Source organism: Schistocerca gregaria, chromosome 6 (genome assembly GCF_023897955.1).
Source record: "Schistocerca gregaria isolate iqSchGreg1 chromosome 6, iqSchGreg1.2, whole genome shotgun sequence".
In the NCBI taxonomy this organism is placed as follows: Eukaryota; Metazoa; Arthropoda; class Insecta; order Orthoptera; family Acrididae; genus Schistocerca; species Schistocerca gregaria.
Window position 1 is genome coordinate 431,188,749 of NC_064925.1, and position 25,266 is coordinate 431,214,014.

Sequence of the window (25,266 nt, forward strand, 5' to 3'; positions counted from 1 at the left end):
TTGTAACTGAAATCCCTAAATATGTAGTTTAATTTACAGCCTTCAAATTTGTGTAATTTATCATGTGATAGAAATTTAGCAGACTCCTTTTAGCACTCATATGGATGGCTTCACACTTCTCATGCCATGTGTCACACCATACAAAAATCTGAAACACAATATGGATAAGATAGATCACTCAGAGACAAAATTAAGAGGAAGTCACATGATGCATAGAGATTGGGGCGTGAAGCTTGTGATAACTTCCATAATATTGAGCCTGTGTTGAATGGGAAATTTTAGCAGTAGAATAGGGGACAGTTAAGTGATTTCTTGTGTGTTTTGCATCAGCATTAATCAAATCAAAATTCACCTCTTCAATGGACATGTACAAAATGGAATGACTGAGAGGTGAAGACAGGCAATTTATTAAAACAACAAAAGACAAGAAACACCATTAAATACAGGGTCTCAGTGCGTTTGGTCTGGGCAGATATGGAAGAAATATGGTCCCCGTGAAGCTGGTTTATCAGTTAGATCTTCATTTGGCCATTGTCTCTGCAGAGTTGGCTGTCAGATGGCATCAATCTGCAGTGTTGTGTGTCATGGGCTGCCATTGTATCCATCAACCCTGGCAGTGGGCAGTGCATGGCAGGTGACGGAAAGCTGTCATGGTTGAATGGCCTGTTCCCTTTGTGCAGGCCAAGAGGATTAGTACCGTGGTCCATGGGTGAGGACTGCACGGCTTACACATTCACAATTTACGTAATAGCATTAGAAGCGGTCAGCTCTCTGGTCAGAAGAGTTCCAGGAAAGGTTTGTTCTCAAAGGTTATTGTTTGACTTTTTTTAGGGCTGGTGATCCAGGACTCTGCCATTCAGCACTTGTACATCTACATCTAAATAGATACTCCACAAGTCATCATATGGAGCATGGCGGAGGGTACCCTGTACCACTACTTGTCCTTTCCCCTCCTGTTTCACTTGCAAATACAGTGAGGGAAAAATACTGTCTGTACGCCCCCATATGAGCCCTAATTTCTTGTATCTTATCTTCTTGGTTCTTACATGAGATGTATGTTGGTGGTAGTAGAATCGTTCGGCAGTCAGCATCAAATGCCGGTTCTCTAAATTTTCTCAATAGAGCTTCTTGAAAAGAATGTTGCCTTCCCTCCGCAGATTCCCATTTGAGTTCCCAAAGCATCTCTGTAACACTTACATGTCATGCAATCCTAATGGTAGCAAATCTAGCAGCCCGCCTATGAATTGCTTCGATGTCTTCCTTCAATCCAAATTGGTAAGGATCCCAAACATTCAAGCACTACTCAAGACTAGGTCACACCAGCATCCTATATGCAGTCTCCTTTACAGGTGAACCTCTCTTTCCTAAAATTCTTCCAATAAACTGAAGTCGATCGGTTGCCTTTCCTACCACAGTTTTCATGTGCTCATTCCACCTCATACTGCTTTACAACATTATGCCCAGATATTTAAACGACTCGACTGTGTCAAGCAGGACACTAGTAAAACTGAATCTGAACATTACAGGTTTGTTCTTCCTTCTCATCTGCATTAACTTACATTTTTCCACATTTAGGGCTAGCTACCATTCATCGCACCAAGTGGAAATTTAGTCTGAGTCATCTTGTATCTTCCTACAGTCACTTGACTTCGACACCTTACTGCACACCACAGCTTCATCAGCAAAGAGCTGCAGATTGATACCCACCCTACCTGCAAATTATTTATGTATATAGAGAACAACAGTGGTCCTATCACACTTCCCTGGGGTACTCCTGACAATACACTTGTCTCTGATGACCACTCGCTGTTGATGACAACTCATTGGGTTCTATTATTTAAGAAGTCTTAAAGCCACTCACATATCTGCAAAGTTATTCTGTATGCTCATATCTTTGTTAACAGCCTGCAATGAGGCACTGCATCAAATGCTTTCCAGAAATCTAGAAATATGGAATCTGCCTTTTGCCATTCGTCCATGGTTCTCAGTATATCATGTCAGAAGAGGGTAAGCTAAGTTTTGCATGACTGATGGTTTCTAAAACCATGACATAAGCTTCTCAGTCTTCAGAAAGTTTATTATACTCAAACTGAGAATACGATCAAGGATTCTGCAGCAAATAGCAGTTAGGGAGATTAATCTGCAATTTTGTGGGTCCATTCTTTTACCTTTCTTATATATTGAAGTCATCTGTACTTCTTTCCAATTGCTTGGGACTTAGAGTTAGGCAAGAGATTTTTGACAAATGCAAGCTAGGTAAGGGGCCAATGTTGTAGAGCACTCTTTGTAAAATCGAACTGGAATTCCCAACAAATCTGTTGATTTATTTGATTTCAAATCTTTCAATTGTTTCTGGAAGTCAGGTATGCTTATTTCTATGTTGCCCATTTGGGAGTTCATTCAATGATCAAATGACATATGTTTGTACGGTTCTCCTGTGTGAATGATTTCTGGAACATGAAATTTTAAACTTCGGCTTTTGTTTCACTATCTTCAACTGCCACACCAGACTGGTCAACAAGGGACTGAATGGAAGCCTTAGACCAACTTAGTAATTTTACATACAACCAGAATTTTCTTGGGTTCTCTGCCAGATTTTTTGCAAAGACACGACAGTGCTAGTTGTTGTATGTGTTGTGCATAGATATTTTCACAAATGCATGAATCTCTGTTAACCTATGCTTGTTGTCATTTGTGTGCCCCCTTTTGAATCTAGAGTGCAGCAGACTCTGCTTCCTCAGCATCCACCAAATTTTGTTATTAAACCATGGCAGGTCTTTTCCATCCCTTATCCACTTACTAGACATGTAACTCTCGAGACCACAATTTACAATCTACTTAAACTTTGCCCATAATTCCTCTACAGCCAGGATGGAATGTAACAGTATCGTAAAAAGGAAGTTGCTACTCACCATATAGCGGAGATGGTGAGTCACAGATAGGCACAACAAAAAGACTGTCACAAATATTGCTTTCACCAATGAGGCCTTTGTCAGAATTAGACAGCAAACAGACACATACAGACTCACGCAAATGCAACTCACCCACCCATGACTGCAGTTTCAGGCAATTGAGGCCACAATATGAGCAGCAGCAGTGGTGTTTGATGGGATTAGCAACTGGGTGGGGGTAAGGAGGAGGCTGGTGTGGAGAGGGGGATGGATAGTAGGGTAGGCATGGCGGAGAGTGACATGCTGTTGGGGAGTATGGAGGCACGAGGTGGAAAGAGGATAGGGCAGCTATGTGCAATCAGAAGGTTAGATGCCAGGAGTGGAGAGGTGGGGGTTAGTGGAAAAGGAAAGAAATAAGAAGACTGGGTGCAATGAAGGAATGAGGGGTGTGTAGTGCTGGAATGGGAGAGGACAATGACTAATGAAGATTGACGCCAGTAAGGTTACAGGAACTTAGGATATATTGCAGGGAAAGTTCCCACATGCACAATTGAGAAAAGCTGTCATTGGTGGCAAGGATCCATATGCCACAGGCTGTGAAGCAGTTACTGAAATGAAGATGTCTGTGACCAGACTTGAGTAAGTGCTGGGGGGAGGGGGGGGGGAGAATGTATAGGACAGGTTTTGCTTCTAGGTCTATTTTAGGGTTATGAGCCATGAGGTAAGGGGCTGAGTGCAGGAGTTGTGTAGGGATGGACGAGTATATTGTGCGTTCTGCCCACTATCCGTTGCTCCAGTCGCAGATGATACTGAGTTATGAGGGGAATGCTCCTCTGTGACCGGACTGTTGGATGTTGTGAGGTGATGGGAGATTGGAAAGATAAGGCACAGAGATTTGTTTTTCTACAAGGTTGGAAGGATAATCATGGTTTGTGCAGGCTTCAGTGAGAACCTCAGTGTATTTCGATCGAGGGACCACTCCTCACTGCAGATGCGATGAACACGGGTGGTAGGCTGAATGGAAGGGACTTCTTGAAATGGAATGAGTGGCACTGTCAAAGTGCAGGTATGGTTTGTGGTTAGTGGTTTGATATGGACAGAAGTACTGATGTAGCCATCTTTGAGATGGAGGTCAACAAGTTTCCTCTCCCTCGATCCAAATCATAAAAATGTCATCAGTGAATTTGTACCGGGTGAGGGGTTTAGGATCCTGGGTGTTTAGGAAGGATTCATGTAGACAGCCTATGAATAGGGTGGCATAGGATGGTGCCAAGTGGGTACCCATAGCCATACCATGGATTTGTTGTAGGTAATGTCATGAAAGGAGAAGTAATTGTGGGTGAGGCTATACACACATCAAAAAAGGTTTTGCACCACCCCAGTTCCCAGAAATCCTGAAAATACATGCTGACTGTGGATATTGCATTACAGACACAGGCCCCAAAGATGTAAAAATCCATGCATGAGCAGTGCCTGTTAGACGGTGGGGGTCTGACAGCCATCAGTTCCAGTCATTCCACCAGAAAGAAGGTACACGGCTCTTGTTGTCTGTAGTTCAGCCATGCCTAGATGGTCAATACCACAGTTCGATTGTGTCTGCCTTGTTACTTTGTGCCAGGAAGGGCTCTCAACAAGTGAAGTGTCCAGGCATCTTGGAGTGAACCAAAGTGATGTTGTTCGGACATGGATGAGATACAGAGAGGCAGGAACTGTTGATGACATGCCTTGTTCAGGTAACCCAAGGGCTACTACAGCTGTGGATGACCACTACCTATGGATTATGGCTTGGAGGAATCCTGAAGCAATGCCACCATGTTGAATAATGCTTTTTGTGCAGTCACAGGACTCTGTGTTGCCACTCAAACTAAGCACAATAGGCTGCATGTCGTGCAACTTCACTCCCAACATCCAAGGCAAGGTCCATCTTTGCAACCACGACACCATGCAGTGTGGTACAGATGGGCCCAACAACATGCAAAATGGACCACTCAGGATTGGCATCATGTTCTTTTCATCAATGAGTGTCACTTATGCCTTGAACTGGACAATCACCAAAGACGTGTTTGCAGGCAACCCAGTCAGGTTGAATGCCTTAGACACAGTGTGAGTGCAGCAAGGTGGAGGTTCCCTGCTGTTTTGGGATGGCATTATGTGGGGCCAACGTACGCCGCTGTTGGTCATGGAAGGTGCTTTAAAGGCTGTACAATATGTGAATGCCATCCTCCAATCAATAGTGCAACCATATCGGCTGCATATTGGTGAGGCATTCATCTTCATGGACGACAATTCACATGCCCATCACGCATATCTTGTGAATGACTTCCTTCAGGATAATGACATCACTCAACTAGAGTGGCCAGCACATTCTCCAGACATGAAACCTATTGAATGTGCCTGGGGTAGATTGAAAAGGGTTGTTTATGGATGACATAACCCACCAACCACTCAGGGATCTGTGCTGAATCGCTGTTGAGGACTGGGACAATCTGGACCAACAGTGCCTTGAAGAACTTGTGGATAGTATGCCATGACGAATAAAGCATGCATCAATGCAAGAGGACGTGCTACTAGGTATTAGAAGTCCTGGTGTGTACAGCAATCTGGACCACCAACTCTGAAGGTCTTACTGTATGGTGGTACAACATGCAATGTGTGATTTTCATGAGCAATAACAAGGGTGTAAATGATGTTTATGTTGATCTATATTCCAATTTTATGTACAGGTTCTGGAAGCGAGGTGATGCAAAATTTTTTTTTTTATGTGTATAGTAGGTCATGGCAACTAGGAAGGAGGTAGTTGGTTTGGAATCTGCTGGGTGTTGTGAAAGGTAGTGTTCAATAGCGGTAAGGCCATGGGCATTAGGGATATTAGTGTAAAGGGGGAGAGGGGGAGGGGGGTGGCATCAATAGTTATGAGCAGGGCACCATGTGGTAAAGGGACAGGAACTGTGGAGAGTCAGTGGAGGAAATGGTTGGTGTCTTGTATATAGGAGGGTAGCTTCCGGGTAATATGATGAAGATGTTTGTCTACAAGAGCAGAGATTCTCTCAGTGGGGGCATAGTGGCTGTCCACAAAGGGGTGCCCTGGGTGATTGGATTTATGAATTTTAGGAAGCATGTAGAAGGTGGAGAATAGGGAGTAGTAGGGGTGAATAGAGAGATGGACTCCGGGAAGAGGTTCTGGGTAGGGCTTAAGGATCTGAGGAGTGACTGGAGATCCTGCTGGATTTCTGGAATGGGGTCACTGTGGTAAAGCTTGCAGGTGGATGTATCTGACAGCTGATGGAGTCCTTCTGCCAGATAATCCTTGAGGGGATGTGGAGGAGGTTTGGAAATTGTTGTAGAGGGAGTGGCAGGTGGTACTCCAAGGCGGGAGTAGGAAGAGAACAGGGTGGAGAGCTTTTTGAGGTGGTGTTGTGCCTATTGCTCTAGTTCCTGGAGGGCAAGAATTTCGATGTGTGTTAAGGTTTCCAGGAATTTGGGATTGCATAGCAGGAGAATTTTTTGGAATGAGAGAAGGTACTGCAAGGAGGTCTGGGCTTGGTTGATATGGTTTTGCAGGACTATGTTGGTGAGGGCTAAGGATTGGCAGAATCTGAGCACGTGGTGGTCATTGTTTAAGGATGGATGGCAGCCAGAGATGGGTAATTTGATGGTAAGCCCATTTGGGAGGATTCCATAAGCCAAGCAACAATGCAGAAACAGTATGTGGGACTAGGTTCTGGCTAGGGATAAGGAAATCTTTCTGTATTGATGCACATGGAAGGAACAAGAATCCATGGTGGTGGAAGAAATGTGAAAAATTACATGAATAACATAGAATTATGTCTGAAAAATATGAGAATTACATCTGAAAAAATATGACAAAATCACTAACAATACCTCCACTTTGACAGCTGCCACCCATTCGATACCAAGAAGTCCCTTTCATACAGCCTAGCCATCAGTGGTCATTGCATCTGCAGTGATGAGTGGTCCCTATTGAAATATACTGAGGGTCTCACTGAAGCCTTTACAAACCATAATTATCCTACCAACTTTGTACAAAGACAAATCTCTTAAGCCCTATCTTTGCAATCTTGCACCACTTCACATAGTCCCACTCTCCAGCCATAGGGGAGCATACCCCTTGTAACTCAGTACTACCCAAGATTGGAGCAACTGAAATACATTTTATGCCATGTTTTCGACTACCTCTCTTTGTGCCCTGAAATGAGAAATGTCCTGCCCACTATCCTTCCCATCCCTCCAACAGTAGTATTCTGCCATCCACCGGACCTACACAACATATTCATCCATCACTACACAACCCCTGTTCCCAACCCCTTATCTCATGGCTCATACCCCTCCAATAGACCTAGATGCAAGACCTGTCTTATACATCCTCCCACTACCACCTACTCCAGTCTGGTCGCTAACATCACCTGTTCCATCGAAAGCAGGGCTACCTGTGAAACCAGTCATGTGATCTGCAAGATAAGCTGTAACCACTGTGCTGCATTTCTATGTGGGAATGACAACCAACAAGCTGTCTGTCTCCAGGAATGGCCAGTGTCAAACTGTGGCCAAGAAACAAGTGGGCCATCCTGTTGCTGAGCATGCTGACAAACATGACATGCTCCATTTCAATGACTGCTTCACAGCCTGTGGCATATGGATCCTTCCCACCAACACCAGATTTTCTGAATTGGCGCAGGTATGAACTTTCCCTGCAATGTATCCTATGTTCCTGTAATCTTCCTGGCCTCAACCTTCATTAGTCATTGTCCTCTCCCATCCAGCTCCTTCTCTATCCCTATTCCAACTCTAAACTGACCTCATTCGTACATCACATCCAGTCTTTTTACGTCTCTCCTTTTCCGCTATCTCCTCCCCCCCCCCCTCTCCCCACCTCTCCACTCCATCCATCTAACCTCCCGACTGCACATAGCTCCCCTATCCTCTTCCCACTTCATCCCTCCGCGTTCCCCAACAGCATGTCACTGGCCACCATGCCTACCCTACTATCCCTCCTCCTCCCCACCCCAGCCTCCCCCTTACCCCCATCAGTCACCACTCTCATCATGCATTGGTGCTGCTGCTCACAGTGTGGGCTCAGATGCCTTAGACTGCAATCATGTGTGTGTGAGTTGCATTTGAGTAAGTGTGTATGTGTGTGTTTGCCGTCTAATTCTGATGAAGGCCTTACTGGCTGAAAGCTATATTTGTGACAGTCTTTTTGTTGTGACTATCTGCGACTTAGCATCTCTGCTATTTGGTGAGTAGCAACTTTCCTTTTCACAGTCTTTTTGTTGTGACTATCTGCGGCTTAGCATCTCTGCTATTTGGTGAGTAGCAACTTTCCGTTTCACAATATTGTTACATTCCTCTGCATCCATCTTTCTCTAACTAAGTGATGTCAATTCACTCTCTAAGTGAGATGTTAATAACTGCTTGTCTGCTCTATCTAGCAGAAACACTCTCCTAGCCTTCTTGAATGATTCATTAACTTTCATAATTTTAGTTACTATAATGACATCATTATCATTAATCCCCATTTCTATATTGACATTGTTGATAAGGTCCAGCCTATTTCCAACTACAAGGTCTAAGATATTTCCATTGTATCTGGGCTGCCAAGCTAGGTGCTCAAGGCACTTTTCAGAAAATGTGTCCAAAAGTATTTCACATGACTGTTGCCTGTATCCCTTGCAATGAATCCATAGACATCCGAGTCTATACTCGGCAGGTTAGAGTCACCTCCAACTAATATTGCATAATTTAAATATTTACACACCATTGACCGTAGACTTTCTTTGAATGACTCTAGAACTGATCAGATGACTTCACTGTCACACGCAACTTCGACCTCAGCAGAGACAATGTTTTTGTCAACTGCAATAAACACTCCTCCTCCTGTGACCTCCAATCTGTCTTTCCAATATACATTCCATGACTCACTAAATATCTTAGAGCTTCCCACTTTGGGTTTTTGTGAGCTTTCATTCCCAAGAATAATTTGAGTGTGAGAACTTTCCTGGAGGGCAGTAAATTCAGGAACTTTATTGTGAATGCTTTGACAGTTTACTGATAAAATTGTGACAGTTGAACCGTCTTTACTCTGAACCCTATTTCACTTCCATAGCTGTGAATCAAGTATCGAGTGTTCTTTAGAGCAGTTCAAACTACTGCCTAGCCTAAAAAACCCTCATGTACACTCCACAAGTACTCTGCTACCCAAGTAGCTGCTTCCGTTGTGTAGTGCACTCCTGATCTATCAAGAAGATGCCTGCAAATCCCCACAAGGTAACATAGGTCTAGAAATCTGCAGCCAAGACCATCACAGAGTTGACAAAGCCTTTGGTTGAGATCCTCCACTTGGCTCCAAACCAAAGGACCCTGATCAACTCTGGGGATGATGTTGCACATTGCAATCTGTGCTTTCATACCACACATGAGGTCAGCAGCCTCCACCAGCCACCTACACAAACTGAGAATTGTCTCAGAACCCATGCAACAGGCATCGTTGGTGCTGACATGAGACACAGCATGCAGACAACTGCACCCTGCACGCTCAATAACCACAGGCAAGACTACCTCCACATCTCAGATGAGGCCCCTCAGCAGACATACCAAGTACACATTGACTTTCTTTCCAGCCCTGAACACTATCTGTCCAATGGGCTCCATAACGTGCCTAACATTGGAGTTTCCAGTAACCCATAAACCCCTCCCCTACATGTGACTGCTCAGATCCTGCTGAAAGAGGAGCCATCTATTCACTTACAGGGGGAACGGGTGGGGCCAGGTGGCAAGTCTCCACATTGGCACTACGCATCCTTGACACAAACATGAACACACCCGTCAACTCCCATCCCAAATCAAAGTCCTCAATCTTTCCTCTCCCTCATCCACACCGGCTATACATAGCATCCTCCTACAGGCCAACCGCAAATTAGAACAGCATGCCACCCTCCACCACAAAAAACTATCCAATCTCCTGGTTTCTCACCTCCGGAAAGGCAACTCACTCACCCTCCACAACCTTTCCAACAAACCTCAACCTCCTCTCATTGCACACAGACCTAGTCTCTCCCATCTACTCAATCTCCCACTTCCAGCTCCACTCCCCCCAACACCTCAACATTCTAGTCAACACAATCAGGAACCACAACACCCCAATTCAGTAGTTAACCTTTCCTCCAAACCCCTCTCCCAATCCGAAACCTCTGTCCTATACAAAGGCCTCACCTTCAGCCCCACTCCCAGGTTCAACCAAACTGCCCTTGTCAAAGATTTACTGTCCTACACTCGTAGTCTCTGCTGGAAATATCACTTTGCCACGAAGAAAAATAATCCTGATATATATTAAAAACAAAGATTCCAAGACTTACCAAGTGGGAAAGCGCCGGCAGACAGGCACATGAACAAAACACACAAACACACACACAGAATTACTAGCTTTCGCAACCGATGGTTGCTTCTTCAGGAAGGAGATGGAAAGACGAAAGGATGTGGGTTTTAAGGGAGAGGGTAAGGAGTCATTCCAATCCCGGGAGCGGAAAGACTTCCCTTAGGGGAAAAAAAGGACAGGTGTACACTCGCACACACACACACACACACACACATATCCATCCGCACATACACAGACACAAGCAGACATATTTAAAGGCAAAGTTAAATATGTCTGCTTGTGTCTGTGTATGTGCGGATGGATATGTGTGTGTGTGTGTGTGTGTGTGTGTGTGCGTGTGTGTGTGTGTGTGTGTGTGCGAGTGTACACCTGTCCTTTTTTTCCCCTAAGGGAAGTCTTTCTGCTCCCGGGATTGGAATGACTCCTTACCCTCTCCCTTAAAACCCACATCCTTTCGTCTTTCCCTCTCCTTCCTGAAGAAGCAACCATTGGTTGCGAAAGCTACTAATTCTGTGTGTGTGTTTGTGTGTTTGTGTGTTTTGTTCATGTGCCTGTCTGCCAGCGCTTTCCCGCTTGGTAAGTCTTGGAATCTTGGAATCTTTGTTTTTAATATATATATATATATATATATATATATATATATATATATATATATATATATATATATATATATATATATATATAAAACAGAAAGAAACTTCCACATGGGAAAAATATATTAAAAATAAAGATTCCAAGACTTACCAAGCGGGAAAGCGCCGGCGGACAGGCACATGAACAAAACACACAAACACACTCATATCCATCCGCACATACACAGACACATACACATACACAGACACATGCTTGTGTTTTGTTCATGTGCCTGTCCGCCGGCGCTTTCCCGCTTGGTAAGTCTTGGAATCTTTATTTTTAATATATATATATATATATATTAAAAATAAAGATTCCAAGACTTACCAAGCGGGAAAGCGCCGGCAGACAGGCACATGAACACAACACACAAACACACACACAAAATTACGAGCTTTCGCAACTGGCAGTTGCTTCGTCAGGAAGGAAGGAAGGAGAGGGAAAAATGAAAGGGTGTGGGTTTTAAGGGAGAGGGTAAGGAGTCATTCCAATCCCGGGAGCGGAAAGACTTCCCTTAGGGGAAAAAAAAAGGACAGGTGTACACTCGCACACACACACACACACACATATCCATCCGCACATACACAGACACAAGCAGACATATTTAAAGGCAAAGAGTTAAGGGCAGAGATGTCAGTCGAGGCGGAAGTACAGAGGCAAAGAAGTTGTTGAAAGACAGGTGAGGTATGAGCGGCGGCAACTTGAAATTAGCGGAGGTTGAGGCCTGGCGGATATCGAGAAGAGAGGATATACTGAAGGGCGAGTTCCCATCTCCGGAGTTCGGATAGGTTGGTGTTGGTGGGAAGTATCCAGATAACTCGGACGGTGTAACACTGTGCTAAGATGTGCTGGCCGTGCATCAAGGCATGTTTAGCCACAGGGTGATCCTCATTACCAACAAACACTGTCTGCCTGTGTCCATTCATGCGAATGGACAGTTTGTTGCTGGTCATTCCCACATAGAAAGCATCACAGTGCAGGCAGGTCAGTTGGTAAATCACGTGGGTGCTTTCACATGTGGCTCTCCCTTTGATTGTGTACACCTTCCGGGTTACAGGACTGGAGTAGGTGGTGGTGGGAGGGTGCATAGGACAGGTTTTACACCGGGGGCGGTTGCAAGGGTAGGAGCCAGAGGGTAGGGGAGGTGGTTTGGGGATTTCATAGGGATGAACCAAGAGGTTACGAAGGTTAGGTGGACGGCGGAAAGACACTCTTGGTGGAGTGGGGAGGATTTCATGAAGGATGGATCTCATTTCGGGGCAGGATTTTAGGAAGTCGTATCCCTGCTGGAGAGCCACATTCAAGGTCTGATCCAGTCCCGGGAAGTATTCTGTTACAAGTGGGGCACTTTTGGGGTTCTTCTGTGAGAGGTTCTGGGTTTGAGGGGATGAGGAAGTGGCTCTGGTTATCTGCTTCTGTACCAGGTTGGGAGGGTAGTTGCGGGATGCGAAAGCTGTTTTCAGGTTGTTGGTGTAATGGTCGAGGGATTCAGGACTGGAGCAGATTCGTTTGCCACGAAGGCCTAGGCTGTAGGGAAGGGACCGTTTGATATGGAATGGGTGGCAGCTGTCATAATGGAGGTACTGTTGCTTGTTGGTGGGTTTGATGTGGACGGATGTGTGCAGCTGGCCATTGGACAGATGGAGGTCAACATCTAGGAAAGTGGCATGGGATTTGGAGTAGGACCAGGTGAATCTGATGGAACCAAAGGAGTTGAGGTTGGAGAGGAAATTCTGGAGTTGTTCTTCACTGTGAGTCCAGATCATGAAGATGTCATCAATAAATCTGTACCAAACTTTGGGTTGGCAGGCTTGGGTAACCAAGAAGGCTTCCTCTAAGCGACCCATAAATAGGTTGGCATACGAGGGGGCCATCCTGGTACCCATGGCTGTTCCCTTTAATTGTTGGTATGTCTGGCCTTCAAAAGTGAAGAAGTTGTGGGTCAGGATGAAGCTGGCTAAGGTGACGAGGAAAGAGGTTTTAGGTAGGGTGGCAGGTGATCGGCGTGAAAGGAAGTGCTCCATTGCAGCGAGGCCCTGGACGTGCGGGATATTTGTGTATAGGGAAGTGGCATCAATGGTTACCAGGATGGTTTCTGGGGGTAACAGACTGGGTACGGATTCCAGGCGTTCGAGAAAGTGGTTGGTGTCTTTGATGAAGGATGGGAGACTGCATGTAATGGGTTGAAGGTGTTGATCTACGTAGGCAGAGATACGTTCTGTGGGGGCTTGGTAACCAGCTACAATGGGGCGGCCAGGATGTTTGGGTTTGTGAATTTTAGGAAGTAGGTAGAAGGTAGGAGTGCGAGGTGACGGTGGGGTGAGGAGTTTGATGGAGTCAGGTGAAAGGTTTTGTAGGGGGCCTAAGGTTCTGAGGATTCCTTGAAGCTCCGCCTGGACATCAGGAATGGGATTACTTCGGCAAACTTTGTACGTAGAGTTGTCTGAAAGCTGACGCAGTCCCTCAGCCACATACTCCCGACGATCAAGTACCACAGTCGTGGAACCCTTGTCAGCCGGAAGAATGATGATGGATCGGTCAGCTTTCAGATCACGGATAGCCTGGGATTCAGCTGTGGTGATGTTGGGAGTAGGATTAAGGTTTTTCAAGAAAGATTGAGAGGCAAGGCTGGAAGTGAGAAATTCCTGGATGACATCTTCATGATCTGGACTCACAGTGAAGAACAACTCCAGAATTTCCTCTCCAACCTCAACTCCTTTGGTTCCATCAGATTCACCTGGTCCTACTCCAAATCCCATGCCACTTTCCTAGATGTTGACCTCCATCTGTCCAATGGCCAGCTGCACACATCCGTCCACATCAAACCCACCAACAAGCAACAGTACCTCCATTATGACAGCTGCCACCCATTCCATATCAAACGGTCCCTTCCCTACAGCCTAGGCCTTCGTGGCAAACGAATCTGCTCCAGTCCTGAATCCCTCGACCATTACACCAACAACCTGAAAACAGCTTTCGCATCCCGCAACTACCCTCCCAACCTGGTACAGAAGCAGATAACCAGAGCCACTTCCTCATCCCCTCAAACCCAGAACCTCTCACAGAAGAACCCCAAAAGTGCCCCACTTGTAACAGAATACTTCCCGGGACTGGATCAGACCTTGAATGTGGCTCTCCAGCAGGGATACGACTTCCTAAAATCCTGCCCCGAAATGAGATCCATCCTTCATGAAATCCTCCCCACTCCACCAAGAGTGTCTTTCCGCCGTCCACCTAACCTTCGTAACCTCTTGGTTCATCCCTATGAAATCCCCAAACCACCTCCCCTACCCTCTGGCTCCTACCCTTGCAACCGCCCCCGGTGTAAAACCTGTCCTATGCACCCTCCCACCACCACCTACTCCAGTCCTGTAACCCGGAAGGTGTACACAATCAAAGGGAGAGCCACATGTGAAAGCACCCACGTGATTTACCAACTGACCTGCCTGCACTGTGATGCTTTCTATGTGGGAATGACCAGCAACAAACTGTCCATTCGCATGAATGGACACAGGCAGACAGTGTTTGTTGGTAATGAGGATCACCCTGTGGCTAAACATGCCTTGATGCACGGCCAGCACATCTTAGCACAGTGTTACACCGTCCGAGTTATCTGGATACTTCCCACCAACACCAACCTATCCGAACTCCGGAGATGGGAACTCGCCCTTCAGTATATCCTCTCTTCTCGATATCCGCCAGGCCTCAACCTCCGCTAATTTCAAGTTGCCGCCGCTCATACCTCACCTGTCTTTCAACAACTTCTTTGCCTCTGTACTTCCGCCTCGACTGACATCTCTGCCCTTAACTCTTTGCCTTTAAATATGTCTGCTTGTGTCTGTGTATGTGCGGATGGATATGTGTGTGTGTGTGTGTGTGTGTGCGAGTGTACACCTGTCCTTTTTTTTTTCCCCTAAGGGAAGTCTTTCCGCTCCCGGGATTGGAATGACTCCTTACCCTCTCCCTTAAAACCCACACCCTTTCATTTTTCCCTCTCCTTCCTGCCTTCCTGACGAAGCAACTGCCAGTTGCGAAAGCTCGTAATTTTGTGTGTGTGTTTGTGTGTTTTGTTCATGTGCCTGTCTGCCGGCGCTTTCCCGCTTGGTAAGTCTTGGAATCTTTATTTTTAATATATTTTTCCCATGTGGAAGTTTCTTTCTGTTTTATATATATATATATATATATATATATATATATATATATATATATATATATATATATATATATATATATATATATATATATATATAAAAACTGGGATAAATTAATTTGTAATATACAAAATAATACATAACCAAATTTCAAAAAAAACTTTTAATTTATATATTAAATAAATGAAGTGCCTGATTGAAGGGTTACCTTGATAGGGTAAAAAAAGTATATAAAAATTACCTTCATTAAAAATTACATAAGATAGAATTAAACCACCTCCTTTAGTATCAAAAACTAACGTGCATCATACACCTTAATGTAAAAAGGTAAGCTAAACAAGCTAATGGGTTCATACCCCATTTATAGAGGTATCAATCCTCTCCTTTTTAATGACCAACAACTCTACAAAACTTCTCTTCCTATCAACATTAATGATAGGAACGATCCTGTCCATTTCATCAAATTCCTGATTTGGAGTTTGAATAGGACTTGAGATCAACTTACTTTCATTTATTCCACTCCTAACAAGAAATAAAAATATAATAATAAATGACTCATCAATTAAATATTTTATTGTCCAAGCAATAGCATGAAACAATACTATTATTTTCAATTTTGCTGATTCAAATAAAGTATCCAATAGGATGAGAAACAGAATTTATTCCATCAATAATAATCAGATCTATATTATTATTAAAGATTGGGGCTGCACCTTTTCATTTCTGATTTCCCGAAGTAATAGGAGCTTCAAGATGGAATAATTGTTTAACATTAATAACATGACAAAAAATTGACCCAATAATAGTATTATCCTATTGTAAACAACTAAGAACTTTCATCTGAACAATTATAATTTTAAGAATCATTATTGGAGCAATAGCAGGTTTAAATCAAACATCTTTACGCCAACTTCTAGCATATTCTTCAATTAGACATTTAGGGTAAATAATTAGATCCTTAACAGTCAGAGAAAACATCTGAGAACTATATTTTATTATTTACTCACTACTAAGATTAATCATAGTTTTATTATGTAAGCAAATAAACCTATTTTTCATAAACCAAATTTATTGTGCCAGAAATATAAAAACTGAAATTAAATTCATAATATTTCTATCTCTATTATCTCTAGGTGGTTTACCACCATTTCTTGGATTCCTACCAAAATGAATTGTAATATAATCATTAATAGAAAACAACATAACAACTATTATAACCATTATAGTTGTATTAACTACAATTATTAGCTACAATTATTAGATTCTCAGCCCTAATTATATCATACACAGAAAATTCATGATCTATAAAGATAAAGTCTCAGAAATCAAGAATTATTCTTCCTATAACAGTAATAATTTCAACAATAGGATTGATTTCAACATCAACCTTAATCTCATTATACTAAGGACTTAAGATAATTAAACTAATAACCTTCAAAGTTATAATTAAAAGAATAATCTTTTAGGTCTTTGTAAAATTTTACACCTCTAGAATTGCTGTCTAGAATCATAATTGAATATAAGACCTAAATATGGTAAGAGAGAAAACATCTCATAAGTAGATTTACAATCTACCACCTAAAATTCAGCCATCTTACCACAAAAATGATTATTCTCAACAAACCATAAGGATATTGGTACTTTATACTTCCTATTTGGAGCATGAGCAGGAATAGTAGGAACATCAATAAGAATACTTATTTGTGCTGAACTTGGTCAACCCGGATCTCTAATTGGAGATGACCAGATTTATAATGTTATTATTACAGCCCACACATTTGTAATAATTTTCTTTATAGTAATGCCTATTATAATTGGTGGATTTGGTAATTGACTTGTTCCATTAATAATTGGTGCACCAGATATAGCATTCCCCCGAATAAATAATATAAGTTTTTGATTACTACCACCTTCATTAACCCTTCTTCTTACATCTTCTATAGTAGATAACGGTGCTGGTACAGGATGAACAGTTAACTCTCCTCTAGCAGGAGCTATTGCACACGGGGGTGCATCTGTAGATCTAGCTATTTTCTCACTCCACTTAGCAGGTGTATCATCTATTCTTGGTGCAGTAAACTTCATTACAACAGCAATTAATATACGATCAGAAAGTATAACTTTAGATCAAACACCTTTATTTGTTTGATCTGTAGCTATTACAGCCCTTCTCCTCCTTCTTTCACTTCCAGTTTTAGCAGGAGCTATTACTATATTATTATCAGACCGAAATTTAAATACATCATTCTTTGACCCTGCGGGAGGAGGTGACCCAATTCTATATCAACACCTATTTTGATTCTTTGGACACCCCGAAGTTTACATTTTAATTCTACCAGGATTTGGAATTATTTCACATATTGTATGTCAAGAAAGAGGAAAACTTGAATCATTTGGAACATTAGGTATAATTTATGCTATGTTATCAATTGGACTAACAGAATTTATTGTGTGAGCACATCATATATTTACAGTAGGAATGGATGTTGACACACGAGCATATTTTACACCAGCAACAATAATTATTGCCGTACTTACAGGAATTAAGGTATTCAGATGATTAGCTACATTAATTGGAATTAATTCAAGTTCAATCCACCATTATTATGAGCTCTAGGATTTATTTTCTTATTTACAATTGGTGGATTAACAGGATTAGTATTAGCAAATTCATCACTTGATATTGTATTACATGATACATATTATGTAGTAGCCCACTTCCATTATGTATTATCTATAGGAGCAGTATTCGCAATTATAGGAGGTGTTATTCAATGATACCCACTATTCACAGGATTAACTATAAACAATACATGATTAAAAATTCAATTTACAATTATATTCATCAGAGTAAACTTAACATTCTTCCCTCAACACTTCTTAGGATTAGCAGGAATACCACGACAATACTCAGACTACCCAGACGCATATACATCATGAAATGTAGTATCAAGAATTGGAAAGGAATTATTATGTTCATTGTAATTATATGAGAAAGAATGGTTACAAACAGAGCAATTATATTTAGAGCTAATATAAGAAGATCAATAGAATGGCTACAAAATAACCCACCTGCAGAACACAGTTACTCAGAATTACCATTAATTTCTAGATTCTAATATGGCAGATTAGTGCAGTAGATTTAAGCTCTACAAATAAAGGTCTGACCTTTTATTAGAAAATATTCAAATGGCAACATGATCAAATTTATCCCTTCAAGATGGAGCTTCACCATTAATGGAGCAACTATCACTCTTTCATGATCATACTATAGTCGTATTATTATTAATTACAGTAATTGTAGGTTATGCCCTAAGTTATATATTATTTATTGCCTATACAAACCGAAACATACTTCATGGACATGTAATTGAAACAACCTGAACAGCATTGCCAGCAATTACACTAATTTTTATTGCCCTTCCATCATTACGACTATTATATTTACTTGATGATTCAGTAGACACAATAATCACAATTAAAACCATTGGACGACAATGATATTGAAGATGTGAATATTCAGACTTTATAGACGTAGAATTTGACACTTATATAACACCAGAACAAGACCTAGAAAATGATGGATTCCGACTTCTAGATGTAGATAACCAAACAATTCTCCCAATAAATACAGAAGTACGAGTATTAACAAGAGCATCAGAAGTTCTACACTCATGAGCAGTTCCTGCATTAGGAGTTAAAATTGATGCAATGCCAGGTAGACTAAATCAAGGGACATTTACAATAAACCGACCTGGATTATTCTTCGGACAATGCTCAGAAATCTGTGGAGCAAACCACAGATTTATACCAATTGTAATTGAAAGAACTTCAGTAAACTTATTTATCAAGTGATTATCTAAGATAATCTAAGGAGTTAGTTAAAATACATAACATTAGAGTGTCAATCTAAAATAACTAAACAATTAGTACACCTTGAAATTCATCAGATGACTGAAAGTAAGTAATGGTCTCTTAAACCAAACAATAGTAAATTAAGGACTACTTCTGATGGGGAAATTAAATCCAAATCCCTCAAATATCCCCTCTCATATGATTCTCCCTATTCATTATATTTTCAGCTACCTTAACCCTATTTAATCAAATAAACTTCTTCTCATTTAAGCCTAATCTTATTAAAAGAGCAGAAAAAGGAACAATTGAGATAAAGAAGTTAAATTGAAAATGATAACAAACTTATTCTCAACATTTGACCCATCAACTAACATCTTCAATTTATCATTAAATTGAACTAGGACTTTTTAGGACTATTATTAATCCCATCAATGTTCTGACTTACACCATCACGAATTAATATTATCTGAAATAAACTAAACCTAACCTTACATAATGAATTTAAAACACTACTAGGACCAAAATCATTAAATGGAACAACATTCATCTTTATCTCAATTTTTATTATAATACTATTTAATAATTTTATAGGATTATTCCCTTATATCTTTACTAGAACAAGACATTTAGCATCAACATTTGCAATCACTCTACCTATATGATTAAGATTCATGTTATTTGGATGAATTAATCATACTAATCATATATTTACACATCTTGTTCCTCAAGGAACACCACCTGCATTAATATCATTTATAGTATTAATTGAAACAATTAGAAACGTCATTTGACCAGGTACACTAGCAGTACGATTAGCAGCAAATATAATTTGTCTCAAACTCTGTACAACCTCTTGTTTAGTCAGTTTATCCAGGTCCCATCTCCTTAAATTCCCACCTTTTTGCCGTTTCTTCAGTTTTAATCTACAGATCATAACCAATTGATTGTGGTCAGATTCCACAACTGCCCCTGGAAATGTCTTACAATTTAAAGCCTGGTTCCTAAATCTCTGCCTTAAAATTATATAATCTATCTGAAACCTGTCAGTATCTCCAGGCTTCTTCCACGCATACAACCTTCTTTTATGATTCTTGAACCAAGTGTTAGCTATGATTAAGTTGTGCTCTGTGCAGAATTCTACCAGGTGGCTTCCTCTTTCATCCCCCCCCCCTCCCCCCCCCCAATCCATATTCACCTACTACATTTCCTTCTCTCCCTTTTCCTACTACTGAATTCCAGTCACCCATGACTATTAAATTTTCATCTCCCTTCATTATCTGAATAATTTCTTTTATTTCATCATACATTTCTTCAATTTCTTCATCATCTGTAGAGGTAGTTGGCATATAAACTTGTACTACTGTGGTAGGCATGGGCTTTGTGTCTATCTTGGCCACAATAATGTGTTCACTAAGCTGTTTGTAGTAGCCTACCCGCACTCCTATTTTTTATTCATTATTAAACCTACTCCTGCATTACCCATATCTGATTTTGCATTCACAACCCTGTATTCGCCTGAGCAAAAGTCTTGTTCCTCCTGCCACTGAACTTCACTAAGTCCCACTATATCTAACTTTAGCATATCCATTTCCCTTTTTAAATTTTCTAACCTACCTGCCTGATTAAGGGATCTGACATTCCACACTCCGATCCGTAGAATGCCAGTTTTCTTTCTGCTGATAACGACATCCTCCTGAGTAGTCCCCACCCGGAGAACCGAATGGGTGACTATTTTACCTCCAGAATATTTTACCCAAGAGGACGCCATCATCATTTAACCATACAGTAAAGCTGCATGGCCTCGGGAAAAAATACGGCTGTAGTTTCCCCTTACTTTCAGCCATTCGCAGTACCAGCACAGCAAGGCCATTTTGGTTAGTGTTACAAGCCCAGATCAGTCAATCATCCAGACTGTTGCCTCTGCAACTACTGAAAAGGCTGCTGCCCCTCTTCAGGAACCACACATTTGTCTGGCCTCCCAACAGATACCCCTCTGTTGTGGTTGCACCTATGGTACAGCTATCTGTATCGCTGAGGCACGCAAGCCCACCAACGGCAATGTCCATGGTTCATGGGGGGTTCATGGTTCATGCATTAGTTAAAGTGGCACAATAAATGCTGATTGTAATCGAAAGGTGAACATTAAGTTCTGTGTTAAGTTCGCGAAAAGCCCTAGAGAAACACACACAACATGAAGCAAGTATATGCAGTTGTGGCATTTTCAAGAACTCATGTTTTCGAGTGGCACAAAAGATTTGTGACAGCTGAGATTCAGTGCACGATGATCTCAGAGCTGGTCGCCTATCAACAGCACATACCAATGCAATATAGAACAAGTTAGGCAGTTATTGCAAGAAGACCATAATGTATCTGTCCATGCGATACCAGAGGAACTTAATTTGAATTATGATATGTGTCACATTTTATGCAAAGATTCAGGAAAAAGGAAACTTAATGCAAAATTTGTCTCTTACACACTAACAATTGAACAGAAAGGGGAAAGACAAAGGATATTTGCTGAACTACTCCATAGAGCCAGGCATGACCCCACATTTTGGTCAAAGATTTTTGCTGGAGATGAAAGTTGATGACCCCCACACAAAGCTTCAACGTCAGGCCCCAGCTCTTGGCTACGATACAAGTGCATCTACAGAGCAACAAGTTGAGAGTTTATCCTTTCCTTTGTTTTCCTCATAGTATATTTATTAAATTTCACATGTGTTTCTCTATTTAAGAATGTTAATCTCAGGTTTTATGTAAATGTAAATTCATTCAGTCTGTAGCACAGTAGTTGCTTATTTGTTTTGTTTTGAAAGCAACTGTCCTTTTATTTAGTAAGCCAGTCAGTCAGGGTCCAGCTCTCAGCTGTGATATGAGTACATATACACAGTGTTAACAGAATCTTCTGTCGGTTCTTATATTTATATTTTTATTTATTTGCTGTGCAATTTTTTACATTTTCACTGCATTACCACCACACTGTCAAAGATGTTACTTACTGTATGTTTCTGCTTCAGTCTAGACATGTTACTTCTCTTCCAATGAGAAAATAATAAAAATGCAGTAAATGAAGCAGGCAAATAGGAATACAAACATCTCAAAACTGAGATAGACAGGAAGTATAAAATGGCTAAGCAGGGATGGCTAGAGGACAAATGTAAGGATGTAGAGGCTTATCTCATCAGGGGTAAGATAGATACTGCCTACAGGAAAATTAAAGACTTTTGGAGAAAAGAAACCACATGCATGAATATCAAGAGCTCAGATGGAAACCCAGTTCTAAGCAAAGAAGGGAAAACAGAAAAGTGGAAGGAGTATATAGACGGTCTATACAAGGGCAATGTTCTTGAGGACAATATTATAGAAATGGAAGCGAATGTAGATGAAGATGAAATGGGAGATATGCTACTGTGTGAAGAATTTGATAGAGCACTGGAAGATCTAAGTCGAAACAAGGCCCCAGGAGTAGACAACATTCCATTAGAACTACTGACAGCCTTGGGAGAGCCAGTCCTGAGAAAACTCTACTGTCTGGTGAGCAAGATGTATGAGACAGGTGAAATACCCTCAGACTTCAAGAAGAATATAACAATACCAATCCCAAAGAAAGCAGGTGTTGACAGATACAAAAATTACCGAACTATCAGTTTAATAAGTCACGGCTGCAAAATACTAAAACGAATTCTTTACAGACGAATGGAAAAACTTGTAGAAATCGACCTCGGGGAAGATCAGTTTGGATTCCATAGAAATATTGGAACACGAGAGGCAATACTTACCCTATGACTTATCTTAGAAGCTACATTAAGGAAAGTCAAACCTATGTTTCTAGCATTTGTAGACTTAGAGAATGCTTTTGACAATGTTGACTGGAATACTGTCTTTCAAATTCTGAAGGTGGCAGGGGCAAAATGTAGGGAGCGAAAGGCTATTTACAATTTGTACAGAAACCAGATGGCAGTTATAAGAGTCAAGAGACACGAAAGGGAAGCAGTGGTTGGGAAGGGAGTGAGACAACGTTGTAGCCTATCCTCGATGTTATTCAATCTGTATATTGAGCTAGCAGTGAAGGAAACAAAAGAAAAATTTGGAGTTGGTATTAAAATCCATGGAGAAGAAATAAAAACTTTGAGGTTCGCCGATGACATTTTAATTCTGTCAGAGACAGCAAAAGACTTGGAAGAGCAGTTAAAAGGAATGGACAGTGTCTTGAAAGGAGGATATAAGATGAACATCAACAAAAGCAAAATGAGGATAATGGAATGTAGTCTAATTAAATTGGGTGATGCTGAGGGAATTAGATTAGGAAATGAGACACTTAAAGTAGTAAAGGAGTTTTGCTATTTGGGGAGCAAAATAACTGATGATGGTTGAGGTAGAGAGGATATAAAATGGAGACTGGCAATGGGAAGGAAAGTGTTTCTGAAGAAGAGAAATTTGTTAATATCGAGTGTAGATTTAAGTGTCAGGAAGTCGTTTCTGAAAGTATTTACATGGAGTGCAGCCATGTATGGAAGTGAAACATGGACGATAAATGTGTTGCTACAGAAGGATGCTGAAGATTAGATGGGTAGATCACATAACTAATGAGGAAGTATTGAATAGGATTGGGGAGAAGAGAAGTTTGTGGCACAACTTGACTAGAAGAAGGGATCGATTGGTAGGACATGTTCTGTGGCATCAAGGGATCACCATTTTAGTATTGGAGGGTAGCATGAAGGGTAGAAATCATAGAGGGAGACCAAGAGATGACTACACTAAGCAGATTCAGAAGGATGTAGGTTGCAGTAGTTACTGGGAGATGAAGAAGCTTGTACAGGATAGAGTAGCATGGAGAGCTGCATCAATCCAGTCTCAGGACTGAAGACCACAACAACAACAACTAATGCACCAACAACCCAAACAGTGTGTTTCTAAGCTTCTAAGCACAACCCTGCCACCTAGTAAGTTTGCATGGAAACATGGCCAAAATCATTTCAAGCAAGCACCCACACACACACACACACACACACACACACACACACACATGGTAACATAAAAGCAACATTTGCTCCTTTTTAGTATTACAAACTCAGAAATAAAAAGAAAAAACTGTCCTGGAACTTTTCTGACCAAGGGAGTATTTGAATTAGTTAACAATGGTCATGAGAATGACTCATTGGTAATAGTCACTATTCGGATCAGTATTGGGATCAGGCTAGAAAATCTGCATCAGGTGAGAGTCAGAAGACTGGCTTTATATAAGAAAACAAAGTTGAATTGTTATAAGAATAAGCATTGGACTGGGATTAAATCCAGCAGACTCGAATGGAAATTAAAACAACATGGAGTAAATTGAAGTCACCACGGTATCAGATCAGCATCAAGGGCAAGTGCAGACCAAGTCCTTACTACCAAGTCTTGAGATGAAGTCCTAACATGAAGTCTCCTGAAAGATGCATTATGAAGTCTTGCTCCCCGCTGGATGCCTCCACCAAAAAAGTCAGTGAAATGTTGGTCATCAAATCACATCACACTACCAAAAATAGTCCTTTCACTTTCCAGCTCTCCAATTCTGATCCAGGTCTTCCCCTCTTAAACTCCCAGAGCACTAAAATTTTGTCGTTGGAGCTTATCAGTAGCTGATGACACATCAGTTCCAGGCAATAGACAATTCCTCCTGGGCAGTTCTCTTCCTCTTGATTCCTTGTCACAAGGTGCCAACTTTCTTCTGAAAACCAGCAGGATTTTTGCTTACTCAGATCCAACAAGCATTTTCAGGGTTCTGTTCAAGAGGATAATGGCTTTCAGTGTTTTGCAAACAAGCTAACCCCTCAAGGAGTTATCAGGTGCTTCACAGAGGTGCAAGTTTAAGTGAAAGAACATTTATCCCTAGTGTAGAAAGCTGGTTGTGACTAGTCCCTTCTATCAATCGTAAGCCTTTCACTGAGAAATAGTGCTCTTCTTGGCACACACACATTATGCATGATTTGTGTTTTAAGGAAGGATTTCCACAGATCACCAACAAGTACTTCATGGTTTCTTTTGTGTATAAAGCCAGTTCATCACAGGCACTATCTATTATACTTTGGCATTCACTACAGGTTCTATGTAATTCCATTTGTTGCATTAATATAATTAAACAAGTAACTGCCTGCCTCCTGTTATCCATAGGTGGATAAATTCCAATTTATGTGCAGCAGACTGCATCAAGTGCAACAATATGATATAAAACAGGGAATGGGGTGACATTACACTAAACAGGCCCCTCCTCCTGAAAAGCAGAACTGAATTACGTTCGCGGAAATGACAGGTAGGGAAATGTGGAACAACTAAACAGTGCAGGATAAAAAAGATTGCAGAC

General features: G+C 41.4%; 1 protein-coding gene across 2 annotated transcripts in view; it reads left to right on the forward strand.

Annotated features, from left to right (window-relative positions):
- LOC126278026 (centrosomal protein of 104 kDa) overlaps positions 1–25,266 on the forward strand; it is a 400,804-nt gene that overhangs the window by 308,756 nt on the left and 66,782 nt on the right. The gene's annotated exons all lie outside the window — the stretch shown is intronic.